We start from the raw sequence: 6,000 nt of genomic DNA on the forward strand, positions 1-6,000 counted from the left end.
GCTGGACATAAGAAGGGAGAATGTAGGAGAAGACAGGATTTCGTTTTCCATTGGCACAGGCATGGAGGAGAATATCAGAAATTTGGACATGGAGTTTAAACTGGAAATCCCTACTCAGTATATGATCCATCTATAAACAAGTCTGTTACCCACTGCCTAGAAAGAGATTATCTGTAAATCAAAATAAGGATTTGAGCACAGTTGTGTTGAAAATGTCTGAGATGTAAGGGCAGACATTTGTAAACTCCCAGATTCCCAACATCACAGTTCAGCAGCACAAGCAAGGAGATTTGGACAGGATGCTGTGTTCATGGGAACATTTGCAAAGCTACAACTTTCTAAAGCAGTAGTTACCTGCTTTGCTTAATACAGGTGAGTGTATATTGTGAAACTAAGCAGGGCAATCAACAGTATCTTCTCTGTATCCTAATTTCTTCAAAGGAGCAAGATACAAGTACTTGCTACAGTCAAAATTCTAGATGAAGTATTTTGGGGATGTGTGCTGGAATGACACATTCACATTTTAAAATAATACAGGGAATTTTATATTGCATATGACAGAAGATTCCTTTTCTGTGATGGTGTAGAAAATATTGCACGAAATTCCTAGACAATAATTAGACACAGATACTGTTTCTTAATTGGTCTGAATTAAAGTGATGGAGAGACAAAGTTAGACCAAAGCCTCAGCAGGAGGTATTGGTATTAGGATTCTTGAATTACTCAAGTTGATCTAAGAAGCAAATTATATTATCACTTCATATTGAAAATAATCAGAACAGAGATATATGAGATCTCAGTACTAGTTTTTGCATAGCTATATGGCATTCTGAACCAAAACCAAGTCTGCAGCAGGGGAAAGAAAAGTCAAAGTGCTGACAAGCCAGGAAATACACAGTGTTATGGGAAAGATCTGATGCCCAACTGAAATAGTCTGTTAACTCATGTGATATAGATTGTGAAATGCCAAGAGGAAATTTGGTCCCCTCACAGTTTAGAAAATGGCCTAAATAAGAGCAGCTGTGTGGGTAAATAATTATCCCATACTTGGGCATTAAAATGTTAGATGGTTTTTACCAGTTTTTGACAATGGAAGTCTTTCACATGTTAGATAAGTCCTGGGAAATAACAGCCAAAGGATATTATCTGTTAGTTTGTTAAACCAATATCTTAAATCAAGAGAAGTTAGTAATTTCTGGAATGCAACAGAACCCTTCTTTGCTCAGACTGTTGTTTTGTGACTCTCCTGTTTACCTTACCCCAAGTGACTGTAGCACTATTCCTCTCTTGCCCAGCTATGACTGTGGCAAGATTTAATACAGAAAAGCCAATGCTAAATACAAAACATGCGATTAAGTATCATTACATTAATTCATTCTGGGAAAAGAAGCAGAATCTTGGAAACAGATTTCTCAAGAGAGCAAGAACAATTTAAAACAGCATGATCTGCATGGCATTATATCCATGTTCCCAGGAAAAGCCTGTGCCTGGTTAAACCCCAAGACAGACCCACAGGAAATCACAAGCTGCCTATCTTATTTCACAGCTGGATGGATTCTGTTCTGCAAGGTTTTCAATTACAGAGGTGCTGTGCCAAGAGCTTTGCTATCTAAATTTAGTGTGAGACATATGGAGGAAAGTCAAGCTGTCCTTTAGTTGTACTTGTGATGTAGCTGGGTCTTAGGGGTGTCCTTGTGTGCACACTCGATGCCCCAAACTCATTAGTTCCCTGGGTGCTCCAGGAATTCCTCAGCTAGTCCCTGCACAGAAGAGACATAGCTGAGCAAAGGCAAGGTGACAGACTTGGCTCCTCCTCACCTCCACAATAAAAGGATCTGAGTAACTATTGCAAGAGATTTTTCAGGTGAGAAATTCAGACACTCCTGAGGGTTCCTCCCAAGCAGCTCCTGCTGGTTTCAAGACAAGTTTCTATGCCTGAATTTGTCCCATAACCTCCTGGGTAAAGAATCTGGCCCATTCAGACCCTCCTGGTGGTTCCTGCTGCAGAACTGATGGGATTGCATGCAGGTAGGATGCTTGCAACTTTTAGAAATTGTTCTTGTAAATACAGATATGGTCACACAGGGCAGTCCTTTTGCACATAGTTAAGACAGCAAGATGTTTTATTTTAAAATACTCTAAACAATGGATAATGCACATACTGAAGTAGTCACACAGGATCAGGAGCCAGCTGGCATGTGAGAATTGGGCAGAGAAGCAGTTAAGGGAGTCTTCCCTGCCCCAGCGATCCCTGTCAGTACCCAGCCTGCAACCAACTGGCCTGCTTGGGAGATCTGAGCAATACGCTATGCCAAGGCCCCAGACACTATTTTTCTTGAACACTCTGCCATTTTTTACACAACGCTGCTCAGCCAGAAACCAAATCAGCCATGCCATTGAAGAATGCTGCTTTTAACAATTAGTTCTTTGTCTAAATATGTCCAAGGCTTTTCAAAATAAATTAGTTAGCCCTGCTAGGAGTTTGGTACATGATATATTAGAAAATTCATTACTGTCTCTTTTTTGAAATATTACAGAGGACTAAATGTTAACAGCTGTTTATGCACTGCCAGATTTGACTGGCAGTGCATTTTAATTTGAAATAGAAGTTTGAAGCACTTGGCTTGTCATTTTGGTCATAGTAGCATTACAATAAATCTAACAATAGACTATAATTCAATTTGACTGAAATTTAGTACTACTAACCATTCTGCAGAACAGTGCAGATAAAGCTACTTTTAACTATTGATTTTCAAAGAAACACTTTAGGTTAGAAAAACATGTAGGTCAGAAAGCAAGAGTTTTCACTTTATGCCTTTTTTTGATGAGACTAGTATTTTTATCTCTCAGTATAACCACAAGATAATTGAGTAATAATGCAGACCCTCTTCTGAAAAGTATGTTTATTTCTTAAGCATTGGGAATGGTCACCTGAGTACTGTGCAATGAAAATCAAGGAAAATCAGCTGCTACCACCACCCTTCACAGAGACACTGAACTGTATATTCCTCTAGGCTACCTCTTTGCAATCAAAAACTCTCTGTGGGTACAAATCTTACTTCCATGACAGCAAAGGCCCACATCAGCTGAGAAGACTTTCTTCAACTGTCCTAGCAGTATTCAGCTGATCATGTTCGAATTTATTGATACTATTTAACAGCCACTCTCTGGTTTAATCCCAGGGTTTGCCTGAAAGAGAAACTTCGGCTGTTGCATTTAGGGCAAACCCACAAAAACCTTGAATAAAGCACACTGCTCCGATCTCTGCTAATATCTGCTGTGTATTTCCAGAACCAGAGCTAGGTTGTTTATGATACTTTCCACTTCCAATTATTAGCATCTCTGAGAGTTCTGCTTCACAAACGATTATTTATGGAAGATTGGTTATTATAAGACAGAAGGTGAACATTGACCTGGAAGATCTAATTTTCTGTATCTGACCTTGAGAAATAGGCTGAACTCAAAGTTGCACATTTTGCTCTGTAAAATAATATTTTAAAGAAGACAGCTGTAGAAACCATTTTATTAAAATCTGAATACACTCTTAAGGAAGACTATATGAAGGTGCATGTCCTTATTCAGCAGATCTGCTCACTGTAGGCATATCATCATTTAGTACTCTCTCACATGATTTCAACAATGCCCTGAAGTTCGCCTCTATATGAAGCCAACAGACATTTAAGCTGGTCCTGCAACGGAGAGAACAAACAAACAAAAGCCTCAAGGTACAATTCCCCCTCTGCTGTGCCAGCACAAGAATTTGGTCCCCTGCTCAGTGAACCCCATAGAGTATCACTGATCTCTCTGAGAAAATAACTTGCAGTTGCATCAGTTCTCTGTAGGACTACAGGTACGTTTTTGTTGCATGTACCACAGGGCTTTTCAGATGCAAGAACAAGTATTCAGGGAGAGACAAGTACAGACTGCTTTTTGTGGGAACACTGATCTAATTACGAACCAAATTTCAACCTGAAGATACTTTCATGCTCCAGCCAGTCACAAACTAAAAAAAGCTTTTTGAACAATGTATTGCTGCAGTAAAATGTCTTTTATCAGGACCTATGTTCATAAGCCCAACACAGAAAAAAACAGTGATATTCTAATCACTTCTGTGACTCATCAGCTGAATTATTTACACCTATTGCAATCAGGCAAGCTGGGTAAACTGCCACAGTGATGAAGTAATACTGCCATTAAGGGAAGCAACTGAAAACACACAGGCTATGTAATGCATATATCACCTTTGAGATCGTTAGCACTGGTGATAACAGAAAATAAACAAGCTAAAAAAAGAAGACAAGATTCTGTCAGCCCAATCTGTTCTTTGTTCAGATACCCAGTGAATGGCTCATTCAGCTGTTCTATCACAACGGTGGGGCTGGAGAAGATATGAGGCAAAGGGATCAGAGGTGATGCTGAAAATGCATGAGTAGAAACACTGTTCAAAACCCCAGGCAAAATCCACAGAGCTGAAAAAATCCTTATCATTTGAAATACTACAAAATAATCAAAATCTGTTTAAAGTTCTGAGATTTTATTTTTGTTTGCAATCTTAATATATATGACTTGCTGCAAAGTCAGTTTCTTGGTAGATGACTTGTCATCTACATTTCATTTCCTGCGAATTTATGTCTGCTGAGGGAGTGGCTACCTAACCAAGAAAAATCGTGTTTCATTATTGTAGGAATAATCATTGTGAGAGAATTACTACAGCTGTTCATAAATTATATTAACGGGTTTTTTTCCCCCAAAAAGAGTAATAAAACTAAATCTGAGAATATGAATGTATCCATACGTCTGAAGAGTTCTTAGCAAATTCTATTTTCTCCTCCCCTCCCACTTGGCTCCAGCTAAATACTTCCTCCAACATAACTGTGTTAGAAGCAACTCAATGAAAGACCACAAACTCTGGTAAGCTTGGAATTTGAGCTGTTTTATAAGACGTCACTCTTCACTGAATACATAAAACCATCCAAAATTAAGATTAAAAAAAAAAAAAAAGCTAAAGGATTTCCCCTTTACCTCAAACATAATTCAGTACAATATAACATAATATATAACATATATATAACATAAGAAAAAAAAGAAAATTAATAAGAACAGCTCTATAAAGTCATTTCAAGGGCACTTTTAACTCAGTATCTCACCTAAAACGGCAGTCATCAGCAGATGCTTAAGGAAGAATGTCAGAACAAAGCAATCTTATAATGCATCTTCCTCAGCAATTGCACACAGCTTCAAGCAGTGTGGTTCAGATGTATCTGGGTATTGAATAACTGTTAACAGACATATTTATGGGAAAAAATCCAAACTTTTGGCCTAATCTAAACTTTTAATGCCCTTAATATGCAGAGTTGCACAATTTAAGGCACTATTTTGTTCTAAGAACATTTTTTTCAGTCTTCTACATGATAATTGTGTTCAATGTCCTCTAGGTCTTCTATTAGAAAAAAGCCCTTCGGTGTTTTTTTTCTGTGCCTTTCATGACTTAATATATCTCTGCCATATGCCTCCCTGGCTATAGTCTATTGAATTACTACTTGTAAACAGTTCCTTACCTTTGGCAGTCTTTGTCTGTCACCTGTGTCTCTCTGCTATCCCAAGAGCCCCTTCCAAGTGACTTCAAGAAACAAGAAGAAAATCTTTTCAGAGCATAAAGATTTAAAGACTTGAACACGTGGTAAAACCTGGTCTTCAGATGTCCCTGCTCATTGCAGAGAAGTGGAAGTAGATGACCTTTAAAGGCTCCTTCCAACCCAAACCATTCAAGGATTCTGCCAGCTGAAGCACACTGAAGTCATAATAATATTGTCCTACATTTAACCTCAGGTAAAAAAAAACATCATCTCCATATGGCCTGTATACCCACACTTTGGCTTTATTTTTGTAATATCCCTGAAGACCAAGAAGCAGGGACTCTAGTACTACTGGCAAAAATCTGAAGATAACATAGACAAAATTAAATGTAAACAACTTTGTAATGCACAGGTTAAAACTTAA

Source organism: Sturnus vulgaris, chromosome 1 (genome assembly GCF_052056855.1).
Source record: "Sturnus vulgaris isolate bStuVul1 chromosome 1, bStuVul1.hap1, whole genome shotgun sequence".
Taxonomy (NCBI): Eukaryota; Metazoa; Chordata; class Aves; order Passeriformes; family Sturnidae; genus Sturnus; species Sturnus vulgaris.